The sequence below is a fragment of the Ostrea edulis genome, chromosome 3 (genome assembly GCF_947568905.1).
Source record: "Ostrea edulis chromosome 3, xbOstEdul1.1, whole genome shotgun sequence".
Lineage (NCBI taxonomy): Eukaryota > Metazoa > Mollusca > Bivalvia > Ostreida > Ostreidae > Ostrea > Ostrea edulis.
The window spans coordinates 24,472,159-24,486,628 of record NC_079166.1 but is presented as its reverse complement, the minus strand read 5'-3'; the positions used below and the strand labels follow the sequence as shown (position 1 = coordinate 24,486,628).

The 14,470-nt window shown below is 35.2% G+C and overlaps 1 long non-coding RNA gene across 1 annotated transcript; it reads right to left on the bottom strand.

Moving 5' to 3' along the window:
* Window positions 1-2,678: 2,678 nt before the first annotated feature.
* Window positions 2,679-14,442, bottom strand: LOC130052515 (uncharacterized). Its single transcript, XR_008800861.1, has 2 exons — window positions 10,263-14,442; window positions 2,679-5,444 (listed from the first exon to the last, which is right to left on the bottom strand). It is a non-coding gene; the product is annotated as an uncharacterized LOC130052515 (long non-coding RNA).
* Window positions 14,443-14,470: the final 28 nt, after the last annotated feature.

Genomic DNA, 14,470 nt, shown 5'->3' with positions numbered 1-14,470 from the left:
TATTCATATTGAGACGTAACCAGCTTTAAGCGGAGTACCTATCCAATGTATCCATAGGGTTCAAGGTCGTAGCAGTGAGGGTTCTTTGAAATATCGTGCGAACACCTACTATATGTACGACCAGGGATCTACGTTTATAAGGTCACATCTAAAAGATCCGTGATTCTCACTTCTAAATGTCGAGCGTTTGGCGAAGGAGCAATCACTACCAATTTCAACGTCTTAAAATTGGGTTTGCGGATGAACGGTGCTTGAACTCACGACCTCCCGGTTACGAAGCGAACTCTCTACCATTGAGCTACCGCGACCGGTCGGGGGAGGGGTAGTAGTGTCCATAATGATAACTTCAATTGTAATAATAACTTATAATAATTATCATTATATATATATATATATATATATATATATATATATATATATAAAGCACTAAATAATCACAACTAGGTACTGAAAATTTTCGCCCCAGCCCGGGGTCGAACCAGCGACGTACGGCACCCACCGCCAAGCAAGATTGTCAAACCAGTGCGTAAGTCCACTCGGCCACAACGACTTCCCTTATATATATATATATATATATATATATATATATATATATATACACACACACACACTTCTATGATTATAGACTCCCTCGTTTGTCAATACATGCTGTACGGGCCAGACTCGGTAGTAATTCAACCAAAAAGTATGATAAATAAAATCAAAATTCTGTATAATGCAGTGCCTAAAAGATCTAAAACAAGTATTAATAATTATATACATTTTTTGTATTACTTTTAAGTTTTTTGTTGACTTTTGATATAGATAAAAATTAGATATCTTTGTAAAAAAAAAAAATGTTACGCGATATCTTAATTCCACTCCAAAAGGTAACATTTTCATGAACATTCTGTGTAAATGTAACTACATAGATGTGGCCTTACAGAAAACTTTAATCAAACGTTGCAAAAACCATAAATTGTTTGAAAATCCGGTGTATAACACCAGTTTATATAACTTCAGAATCAGGATTTGCTCCAGATTCCTTCATATACTGTTACAAAAATATCTACATGTTTATGATATGTACATGGAAATTATGTCAATTTTGACTATCATCTCACTTTGAAATATGAGGACAAAATTGTAATAGAAAACCCCCAAAAATCACGATTTTCCTTCATCTTAGATATTTTTGTTTAGAGATTTCGTGCTTTAGGCACTCATTACGTCCTTCCCTTGGATAATTCCTGGTTTCGCTCCCGCCACATGCCAACAACTAAATATCCGCTAAACGTGTTGGACCCCCCCCCCCACCCCCCCCCCCCCCCCCGCCACTAAACACGTCTGAAACACACTGAGGACAGGGATGACCAAATTCAAGGGAATATATTACTTTCTGTTTTTGTTCAAAAACTGGACGTGTCCTCTCATGACTTTTGTAATACAAATTCACCAGGATGATTTTTAAAATCTTAATGTTTTACATAAGCTCAAATAATTGAAGTCCAATAATATCCATGTGGTGGAAATATTGCTTGCAAAAATTAATTTAGAGCTCTGTATGAATGACTTGATTATCTCTTTTAATTCAATAGATCTTTTTAATTATATATACAGGGCTATTTCATAAGTAATTAATGCGCACATCGTTTTGTTTTTAAAAAGAGAGCAACAATTCAATTAAAGAAATCATTCATTCAGTTGTGGATATGTCGAATTAATTAAGGATTATATCTCAATTAGATAATTACTCTCACTAACATAATTATTGCACGCATCAATTTAATTAATGATATCATTAATTCAATAGAAGAGAGCAATAATCCATTTATTGCGCACATTAAGTGATGTTAGCATTAATGAATTATTGCTCTCTTCAATTGAATTGTAGCATGCATTAATTCTATTGTTGGTATCATTAAATTATAATTCATTTGAGGAGAGCAACAATTAAATTATTGTGTGCATCAATTCAGCGGAATAAATAATGATATCAATAATTCAATTCAAATGAAGATATCATTAATTATTTGAAGAGATCTTTGATTGCAATGTTGCGTGCATGAAATGAATTAATAATATCTTCAAATAATTAAAGATATCTTCAAATATCTGAGTTTGTTATTTTGGCGCTCCATAGATCTAAAACTATTCCTAGTGGATTCCAGTGCTTTCTGACTCAAGACATCATACCAGTTCTTGCCACAAATGAATCTCACCATACAAGTGATCTAGCCACCTCTCTTTTAATCTCTTCATAGTATTCATATACGTAAGAGGATTTTTCTCCTTGAAAAGGTGATATTTAAAAATTTGTCACTCTTTAAGGAATTTTATGATCCCCTAATAGTATGTACATGTACCATGGTAATTTCTGAACTGTTCGGTGAAAATGTTGACAATCAAGAATCAGTCACTGGTTATCCATGTGAAATTTAGCTATCTCATATGAATAAACTCTTGATTATTTTACTACAATGTACCATATTAACCAATTTCGGAAATAATTCCTTATTTGTCTTAAATTTTAATTTGATATAAAGATGAGCAAACTGAAACAATAAACCAAAGTTCACATTGAACACCAGTGAGGCAATCATATACAAATATCAAATTCATATATTACATAATTCATTAAGATATTTGAATTATTCTAATCTTTTAATGTTTCATGGTAGCAATGAAAACAGCAGGTCTTTTATTCTCAGTCATATATTTTATTATATAACAGGGGATATTACATGTACAATTAGTAAATATATATACATCATATATGTAATTGCATGTGCGAGAAAAATGTATACATACATACATAAGTAATTCAACCACAGACATATCCATAAATTTACATTTAATACATTGAATATGTCCTTTGATTAAATAATCAACAAAGATGGATCCATATGATAATACATGTATTTGTAAAAGAAAAAAAGGAGTTCCATTTCTCATACAAATGATATAGGTAGAAATATCAAAATCAACAAGAGGCCCATGGGCCACATCGCTCACCTGAGTCATCTTGGCCCTGCTGTTTTGATTTTTAAATGCTATTTTATCAATCTTTATTCTCATGAATAATGTGACCCAAATCTAGCTCTAAAGAACACAACATTACTAAAATGAAATCATATAAGACAAAGATATGACTAGCATGATATTGCTGTTCTGGATAAGACCAAGGTAAAAAGTCGTAGGTCTTGGTATGATATGAAAGACCTTGCCATAAGTAATCAATATACAAAACATAAAAGCCCTATCTAAAATAGTCCTGGATATACTTAATACGTTATACTTTCTTAAAAGTATGTCAAACTCAGAGTTCAGGGTCACAAGGTCAAATAACATAATATGATTGATTGTTTTAACTGTTTTCCGCCACACTCAACAATTTTTCAGTTATCTGGTGGTGCCCAGTTTTTATTGGTGGAAGAGAGAACCCAGATACAATGTACCTGGGAAGAGACCACCGACCTTCCGAGAGTAAACTGGGAAACTTTCTCAATTACCGGTGCGAGCAGGATTCAAACCCGCGCCAACCAGAGGTGAGAGGCTCCTCAACAAGATGAAAGGTTTTATCATAAGAAATTCATAATATATAATATATATGAAAGATCTACCTTAAACACAATGTAGTTCAGGACATACTGAATAGGTCAGATTTGTTTTGCCATAAAAATTGTATATACAAGATATGAAAGCCCTAGCTTAAATAGTTCAAGAGATATCTTTAAAGAATTTTCCTTTATATCAGCTAGCATATAAAACTTTGACCCCCTATTGTTACCACACCATAACTCCCGGGGAAATGATTTTAACAAACTTGAATATGCACTATGTCAAGAAGGTTTAATGTAAATTTGTGTGCTTCATACTAAATTTGAAAAGAATTCCGTTATTTGAATCGTAGATTGATCGCTGTGCGGTATCTTCATCTTTCAGTTATAGAATTTAGTTAAAAATGTTCAATTGTTAATGTCGACGGACTACAACAGATGCAGATCAATAGCAATATGTCATCTGAGTTTACTCAAGTGACCTAAAATTGTATAATTTTTCTAAAGCTTTTGAAAATTGATAATGCTATAAAAGCCTAGTCTGATCCCTTACACCCCATTTCAATAGTTAAGCGTAAAAACAGACTGGTGGGGATGGGGACCAAACTTAAGAAAGCTGTGAGATTAGTTTAATATTCAAACCTACAGTATTTGAATAATAAGTATTTAACCCAACTGGGATGATTTCATCCTAAATATTTCACTAAAAATATTTGTGAGGATATTAGTTCACACAAACATTATGTTTCAAAATGAGTATGAGTATGGAAATGAACTGGGGTTCAAATCGACTGGCTACTTAACATGGCTACATCAACAAAGAAATTGAAATCACTTGAAGCTGTTTTGGGGTTATATGTGGGTTTAGAAAATATTTGAAAGTATGTTTGGAAACAAGTATAGTGGGAAAATATGTTGGGAATTATTTAATATTAAATTCATGAGACAGCGATGCAGGAATGCAGTGATAGAGGGACTTAAACATGCACTTTTTTTCTCTGCCATAAATTGAAGTTTTTTTTATAAGGGGTTCATCTGAAGCTCTCTTTTCAAAGAGCTACGGTTCTGCATCTAGTTTTTGAGGAGAAGATTTTAAAAGATTTTCCTTGTATATATTTCACATGTAAAACTTAAATCCCCTATTGTGACCCCCACCCTACCCCTGTGAGCTTTTTACAAACTTGAATATGCACTATATATGAATGTAAAACTTTGATTCTCTATTGTGACCCCACCCTACCCCCAGAGACCATGATTTGCACAAAACAGGAACCTTTCGTGTGAATTCAACTTTCCTGGTCCAGTGGTTCTTGAAAAGGTTTTTTAAATGACCCCACCCTATTTTTGCATTTCCATGATTATTTCCTTTTTGAAGGGTGCATGACCCTTTATATGAACAAACTTGAATACCCTTTATCTATTGATGATGCATACCAAGTTTGATTGAAACTGGCCCAGTGGTTCACTCTGGAGAAGAAAATGAAAATGTGAAAAGTTTATAAACAGACAGACGACAGGCAAAGGTGATCAGAAAAGCTCACTTGAGCCTTTGGCTCAGGTGAGCCAAAAAAGTATACAAACATGTTTAATGTTAAACTTGTTTGTTTTATTGCTAAACAGCTCCATTGCCAGCATCTACCCTTACTGAGCTTCCAGTGTCAGACCTTGATATCAATCATCATCACTCATTTTGACTATCCAGGCCAAATTAATCTTTTTGCAAGGGTGAGGCCTGGCTGTCCTGTCGAGGTTGAAGTTTGTACTTCCACACTTGGCGACCCAGTGGATTGATCCTATCCAATCCTGTAAACTCTAGGTCTTGTTCTAGGATCTCATCCCATGTCAGCTTTGGTCTACCTATGAAGTTCTTTTCTGTTGATAATGATGCATAACATTCTGACAAATCTGCAAAAATATTTAGAGAAGTGATTAGTAAAAGGTCTTCATAGAAATAGCAATAAATGTATAAATAGATAAAAATCATAATTTCTATTTCTACAAAATAAGTGTTTATCAAATGATCAGCTGTAAATTACCTAGGCTGTGTCAAGCTGAATGAGCTAGTTTGTGCAGAACGAACAAAAATTACACCAAACACAGCGACACCTTTTGGAAATTTTATTTTTACAAACTTGAATCTGCACTACAGAGCTGTATGTCAGGAAGCTTTCATGTAAATGTAAACTGCTCTGGCCTAATGGTTCTTGAAAATTCTCTATACTTATTTGAATGTAAAACTTTGATCTCCTATTGTGGCCTCGGCCAACCTTCCCTGGGAGGCATGATTATGACAAACTTGAATCTGCACTATTTCAGGAAGCCTTTACGTAAATTTGTATTTTACTGGCCTTGTTATTTTCCTACTTCTTGTGAAGATTTTCCCTATATATTTGTACATGTAAAACTTTGATCACCTAGTGTGGCCCTATTCTACCCCAGGGGGTCATGATTTGAACAAACTTCAATCTACACTTGTTCGGAAACTTTCATGTAACTTTCACATCATCTGGCCCAGTGGTTCTTTAGAAGAAGATTTTTAAATGACCCCACCCTATTTTTGCAATTTTGTAATTAGATCTTCCCTTTGAAAGGGGGTGTGGCCCTTTATTTGAACAAACTTGAAAGCCCTTCACCAAGGATGCTTTTTGTCAAGTTAGGTTGAAATTGGCCCAGTGGTTCTTGAGAAGAAGTCAGAAATGTGAAAGTTTACAGACAGACGGACAACAGGGAAAAAGAATGTTCAACTTCAGTGTTACATGAAAATGTACTTCAAAATCACTCAACAACAATTATAATATTGCTGTATGGAAATTTTCTGTCTAAAGAAAACAATGTAAAAAAAATGATGTAATCTACACTCTACAGCAACATGTGAGAATAATGAACGTGAAATATATATTCTGAAAAAAAAAAACAAGAGATGTTTGTAAAACAGATATGCCCCCCATGGTGCAAAATTGAAAAGGGTTATACACACACCTCATTTAATTGATAGTATTATCATCAATTCAAAATATTGAGCAGACAATATCTTCCTATGTCAAGAGTGAATTGACCATGTGACCTAAAATTCAATAGGGGTCATCTACTCCTTATGCTGTACCAGTGTACCAAGTTTGGTACGTGTCAATCAAACAAATAATTCTTAAAATATAGGAGACAATATATTACTATGTCCAGTTCAACTTTTGACTTTTGACCTCAAAATCAATATGGGTCATCCTCTCCTGAAGATGTACCAGTGTACTAAGTTTGATGTCTGTCAAGTAAAAGGGTTATCAAGATATTGAGTGGACAGTATATTACTATGTCCAGTTTGACCCTTGACCTTTGACCATGTGACCTCAAAATCAATAGGAGTCATCTTCTCCTGAATATACACCAGAGTACTATTTAAAGTTTGATGTCTGTCAAGCAAAGGGTTCTGAAGATATTGAGCAGACAGTATATTCCAATGTCCAGGTTGACCCTTGATCTTTAAACATGTGACCTCAAAATCAATAGGGATCATCTTCTCCTGAAGATGTACCAGTGTACCAAGTTTGATGTCTGTCAAGCAAAGGGTTCTCAAGATATTGAACGGACAGTATATTCCTATGTCCAGTTTGACCCTTGACCTTTGCTCATGTGACCTCAAAATCATTAAGGGTCATCTTCTCCTGAAGATGTACCAGTGTAACAAGTTTGATGTCTGTCAGGCAAAGGGTTCTCAAGATATTAAACGGACAATATATTCCTATATCCAGTGTGACCCTTGACCTTTGACCATGTGACCTCAAAATCAATAGGGGTCATCTTCTCCTGAAGACGTATCAGTGTACCAAGTTTGATGTCTGTCAAGAAGAGGGTTCTCAAGATACTGAGCAGACATTATATTCCTATGTCCAGTTTACCCTTGATCTTTGACCATGTGACCTCAAAATCAATAGGGGTCATCTTCTCCTGAAGACGTACTAGTGTAACAAGTTTGATGTCTGTCAAGCAAAGGGTTCTCAAGATATTGAACGGACAATATATTCCTATGTCCAGTGTGACCTTTGACCGTGTGACCTCAAAATCAATAGGGGTCATCTTCTCCTGACGACATATCAGTGTACTAAGTTTGATGTCTGTCAAGAAAAGGGTTCTCAAGATATTGAACGGACAGTATATTCCTATGTCCAGTTTGACCCTTGACCTTTGACCATGTGACCTCAAAATCAATAGGGGTCATCTTCTTCTGAAGATGTACTGGTGTACCAAGTTTGATGTCTGTCAAGCAAAGGGTTCTCTAGACATTGAATGGTCAGTATATTCCCATGCCCAGTTTGACCCTTGACCTTTGACCATATGACCTTAAAATCAATAGGGGTCATCTACTCCTTAGGATGTACCAGTGTGCCAAGTTTGATGTCTTTCAAGCAAAGGGTTCTCAAGATATTGAGCGGACATTATATTCCTATGTCCAGAGTAGATTGACCCTTGACCTTTGGACCTGAAAAACAATAAGGATCCTCTTCTACTCATAACTAACCAGGGTTTGACACTAAGGCACGTCCGACCGACCGAGTCTACTAAATGATAGGTCCGGTCGGGTAAAATGTCGATTTACTAGTCCGACTGGTCATGTTGAAAAAATAAACAAGAAACTTTATTTTAAACCATAAGATATCTTATTTTTAACTTTAAAAAATAACTGTAAAGAGTTTGCGAGCAATTTTGAACCGCGTGATGACAAAATCTCTATTTTTAGTTCGAATACATAGTCGCTGTCGGAAGTGATGTTTTACGACATTTACTCTTTGTTAATGGGTTTAAAGTTATATTTCGGATAAATATATATAAACTGAATTTATTTTCATTTGAAAAAAACCCCAGTTTATTTTAATTGAATATAAGAAAGTGTCTATCAAAGGGATCGAAATTAACTTTTTTCACCACTAGCAAATTTTAGCTAGTGGATTATTTTCCAACTAGCAAAATTGAGCTTTTACTAGCATTTTTCAATCGATTACTGTTTTACATGAATTTAAGAAAACGAGCATGTCTCTTTATCAAAATTTTGGGAAAATCTTTTAAAATCTCCTTTAAAGTGCAATAATAAAAATAAGATTGCGAATTCTTTCATTTAAAATTCAATGAATTATCAGACAACATACATGGTGCGGGTCATATGGTACACTTGTGCGGCGTACTCGCTGTCCAGAGATCTACCACCTATTAACAGCATCATGTGGATTGAAATCTTGAAGACTGTTTGCGCCAATTTAAACTATATGTTCAAAACTTTTGGAAATTTCATCTAAAAAAATTCTAGTTGAAAAGAAAACCCCGCGAACTCGAAGTGTTTGACTATAGAGTACAGAAGGACACCGCGTGAAATGGTGACACACTGTCATGTGTTGTTTTATATAGACACGGACGAGATCAATATGCTTGCTATTTAAATCAGACGTCTCTGAGACATCCGAAGTGTGTATGAAGTAGGCCATCGACTGAGATGACCTTGGCCGTAGTTATTTATTCGATCCACGTTTACTTTTTCAATACTTATATATTCATTCTGTAAAGAGTTTCTATGCACAAGACAAGATTATTGTAAACTTCAAAGTACAGCCAATAAACCGAGGAAATCCGAGAAAAAGATTGGGGTTTTTTCACTCGCAAAAAGTTGCGATCACTTGTGATTTTTTACTCGCAAATTCAATTTTTAATTCGCATTTAGCGAGTATTTCCCCTTAATTTCGTTGCCTGTATCAAATGAATAAATTAAATCATAAATAGCCATTTTTCGTTGTTGACACATGTGCGGGAATGTCTCGACTTCTCGTCCTCAAGGAAGGATGTTCCGAGAAAAAAAAAGGAGTAGATTGGGAAGTTTGAAAATAAAAGCACCAAATTGAATGACGAGACTAAAGATGTTTTTGAGACAATTAAGTACGTTTTAGTTTAAACTTAACGTTTGTCATTTGAATTAAGTACTTAAATATGGAGAAACCATCAGGGTTTCTTTTCTCTGGAAAGTTGGTCAGGGCTAGTGGATGTAAGGTCAGGTCTAGTAAATATTATTTGAAGTAGCCCGACTGGTCTAGTGCTCAAGAAAGTAAATGTCAAACCCTGCTAACCCACATATGAAATATCATTATCATCAAGTGAATGGTTCTCAAGATATTGAGCGGACAACACATGGTCTACAGACCGACCGACCGACCAACAGGTGCAAAACAATATGCCCCCTCTTTTTCAAAGGGGGGCATAAAAATAAACTCCAACCACCTGCCCATTTTTATTTCCAAACAAAGATGAAAATCTAAAAAATAATTTTATGACTAGGCCAAAATAAAAAATGTGTTTGTTTCAGGTCGCCTGTCCGACCCTAAATATATCCACCGACCCTATTAATTTTTTTCAATTTTCCGATTTCAATTCATCGATATACGAACTATTACCCGAAATGCCAAGACATCTATAATTGTAATATTAAAACTCCATCACATACTGTGTATTTTGTAAATTAAACATTGTGCTCTGAACCCATTTTTTATCTGTTAAACACATTATATTACAACTTTAACTATAAAATTTTCATTGATTCGAAGGCACTTATTTATTTTTATAAAAAAAAATATTTAAAAAAAAATAAAATAAACCTACCTACCAACCCTTTTTTTAAAAATGAGAGGCGACCTAAAACAAACATTTTTTTTTTGGCCCTATGTGGCCTAAAATATTTTGTATACTTACTAATTTCAAAACTCGAAAGGAAATGTTATCCATGTGAAGCCATCGTGCTCTGTTCATCCTCTGGGGAAGACAATTAATTCTTTGATTTGCAGTTTGTGTCATGACTACACCATGATATCTTCTAATCTCGTCATACTATCAGAAAGTAATTTTGGCAGTTGGCAAGTGTATCAATGGTGTTACTTCTTCATGATCAGATCTTCTATACTGTGTCATATTCAGCATAAAGTAACAATTAAGGGCTATCATCTAGTTCTGAGGTACTGAGGAAGGGCTGTTTTTCTCAACACATAGCCTTTCTTCTGGTATTCTTAGGGATACTTTATTCATCTTTTAATTACATTTCCTTCTTGGAGATTAAAAGTTGAAGACCACTGAAAGAAAAAGAAGTGATTTAATGAATTCCATGTAGTTTATCGAATGTGCTGACCAGAATATTATCTAACTGTAGCCCCCCCCCCCCCCCCCCCCCCCCCCCCACCCCACCAAGCATGCAATGTCATACATGTATCTGAAATCAATACTTATAAAAATTAATTAAAATTAAAATCTTCAAATATACAATCTTGTTACACATCTCCTATATTTTTCACTTACGATAACTCTGAATTTTTAATAAGTGCGTCCTTTTGTCCACAAACTTTTAACAACCCCTCATAAACAATTTACAAATATGATATCAGAAATAATAATCTAAAAAATTATCCTGTTGTTCATAGATGCATGCCATCAACATTAAGAGTATAACAAATAACAAAAGCTCTCCTGACATTGTGCCATTCTGAAAGAAATGAGGTGCTTATACCCCCAAAGGCAGGGGGGTAACCCAGAATTGTGTCTAGAGAGCGGAATAATATATTTATGGAATTAACCAAAAAATTAGTAATAATTTTTTTTTAGCTATGAATTCATGTTAAATAAAGTGCACCGCCATGGCAAATGATACGCCCGTCACATATTGTTAACAGTATAGATAGTACCCATTAAAACATTTTTTTTTTATATCACCTTAATTAAATGTCACAGTGACCTTAAAGTAGCATGCGACACACCTTCTACCTAAGACGCATTAGTTGACCAATTTTGGTGATTCTAGGTCTAATAGTTTTCAAGTTATGAGCCGGACAAGTTTTTGCCATATATGGCCATATCTTCTTAATGAAAAGTCACAGTGACCTGGTTTTAATGTGCGACACACCTTCTACCCAAGATGTATCTACAGACAAAGTTTGATGATTCTAGGCCTTGTAGTATTTAAGTTACGAGTCGGACACGAAAAAGCTAACAGACGGACAAGTTTTTGCCATATATGGCCATATCTTCTTAATTAAAAGTCACAGTGACCTGGTTTTAATGTGCGACACACCTTCTACCCAAGATGTATCTACAGACAAAGTTTGATGATTCTAGGCCTTGTAGTATTTAAGTTACGGGTCGGACACGAAAAAGCTAACAGACGGACGGACAGACACACCATACCATAATACGTCCCGTCTTAAGACGGGCGTATAAAAATTGGTCATGGTAGCTCAGTGGTAACACAGTCTTCGACATTAACCAGTGGCCTGATGCCCGAGGCCAGTAAAATCGGGATCGGGCTTCTTAAAATATTAAACCCTGGAGTCCGATGGGCCTGTAAATGTTTTCTTATATGTTCTGTATATATTACAAATAAAGCGTGAGATTGACTCAGACTAAATGTCATGACTTAGTAGTCAAATTTCGCATAGAAAAATTATCAACCATGCTGCCTTTTCTGAAGTATAGGGAGGGGGCTCGTCCGGGAAATTCAAAACCACCCAAGCGTATTTCACAATCACAACCATCCGATAAAAAAACCCCAAAAAAACTGTCGTACGAGGAGAAAAAAACGAAAATTCATGCCCCATTGGACCGAGGGCAGTGTTCAAAATTAACCATAGACCGAGTATATGTCAAATGGCACTGGTCTATGCCAACTGTAATTGAGATAGACCTAATTGTCTATGCCAATTTTCTAAATTTAAAGCAATAAAGTTATCCAAGAGGGCCTTGCATGGTCAGTCGACGTCTGATAAACATTATGAGGAAAGGATGATATTACAGAAATGGAAAGAAAATACACTTACTAAGTATATTAGAAGTAAATGAAAATGTTTTAAATTTGTGTTATTATTTTTTCAATGTTGTGGTCTATGCCAATTCGATGAGGTCTAAGTCATCTTATTTTGGCATAGACCTGTGGTCTATACCAAGTTTTAAACCAATTTCGAACACTGCGAGGGTAGGCCTTGGCTAACATTTAAAAAATGTTTTGTACGTGGTGTATACAAAACAGAGTTGAACATGAGCTGCTGATGTATCTGCGAGATTAATCAGTCTATGCGAAAGACATCGGACCGTCGGACCTGACCGATATGCAGTGACTCAGGTCCGATGCATCATTTTTTACACCGGACCGGAATGTCAGATGTCTCAATGTCCAGTTTTGAGCTTTACTATCTTGATGCGGAGTTTGTTATAAGTAAAAAAAATAGCACACATCCAAATACGTAAATGAATTGATTAAAACCGCATGGACTGTCTAAAGTATTATACGGGAAGGATTCCTGGAATAGTATAACTAGTATAATAAATAAGATTCACTTGGTTTTGCATTTTCACGTGTTTCACTTTTTTACATTAGGTTTTTCGGTCTGACAAAATTTGGTTCGGTCCGGTGTGTTCATTGATTACACTGGACCGAATGTCCTGTGTGGTCCAAAAACTTTCGCATATACTGGATTAATATGTTGAAAAATAATATAATCCTTTTAATGTCAGTTGTTCTTTAACTATGATCATCTTGACCTGTATTTTCCTACAGTAAAAGAACTGTGCATGTGTCTATAGAGTAGAATCAGCAAATAACAAGAGATCAAATTAGAAAATAAACATTTTGGGCCTGCAAAATATTGTTCGGGCTTGCACAATTATTATACTGGGAGGCCCGAAGGGCCTGTAGTTTACAAAGTTTTTCGTGAAGACTGGTAACAGGATCAAGAAATCATGGTTTCGAGCCATGCTTGTACTTTATTTAGGGTGAAAATGTAGGTAGTGAGGTGAATGCTCCATCATCATATTTAGCATTCAAAAGAGAAAGTTGCTGGTCTTTCAGATGAGACCTTTAAACACCACATGCATGCGTCTAAATGTGTGGCACTTCATACTACTGAAATATTCTCTACAGGTATTATACTAAAATCAAACATACACATACATGTATATTCATATACATGTTAAAAATCTTAATTATCATTTTAGAATTTTCTTCTTTTGACAAAATGATGCGCAAGTACATAAATGGAAGCTATGCCACTATATGTCATGACACTGTACAGCTTGATCAGTTGATACATCACATAAACAGTCACAGATGTAAACAATCAAGAAAAACTCAGTACACAACATCACCCCTTAATTTTGAATTGTAGCTGAAGATCATTCTGCCAAGATCGAAATGCAGGTTGGCAATGATTAGCGAGGGTTATATTATTCTTAAAAAGTAGATTGAAATCAAAAGTTAACTGCCAAAGTTATCAGGAGACAATAATCCATACATGGTTCGAATTTCCTCCACTGCCACCTAAAGTGCACGTGTAAACAACGCGTGTGACATGCACCACACCCCGACAGGCTACATTGTAAACAAGTAAAATGCATTCAGAGTAATAGTTTTACATATGATATTCTGTTTGGTTTATAGTCTTAGTAGCTACATACCTATGCGGTACACCTGTACCATGTACGTACTGCAAACAGTGCGGCGTAATGTACATTTGCATCCTCGGGGATTTCAACCCGGACAAAGTGGAACATGCCAATCCGAATACATATATATCTTTCGTTTTTATTTTTGCATTTTATTTATTTATCTATTTATGTCATGGCGTTGGGAAAAAAACTTCAAAGTAGGGAGACAGATGAAAAAGGGGGATACGGTCCAATCATCCAAAAAAAAGTCCCGTGTGGAGGGGTGGGGGTGGGGTTGATTCCTAAGGACTTGGCGCATATCTATTTGTTTTTAAATGTGAAATTCTATCCAAAATCAATATGAATTTTTAGTATACAGAGTACATTAACTGCAAAGATTAAATTTTAGAAAAAAACCCAAACAGTTCACGTACTAGATATACTGTATCACTTTCATCATCGGAATTTTCAGTAACTCGGGTACTCTGTCGCTTGTA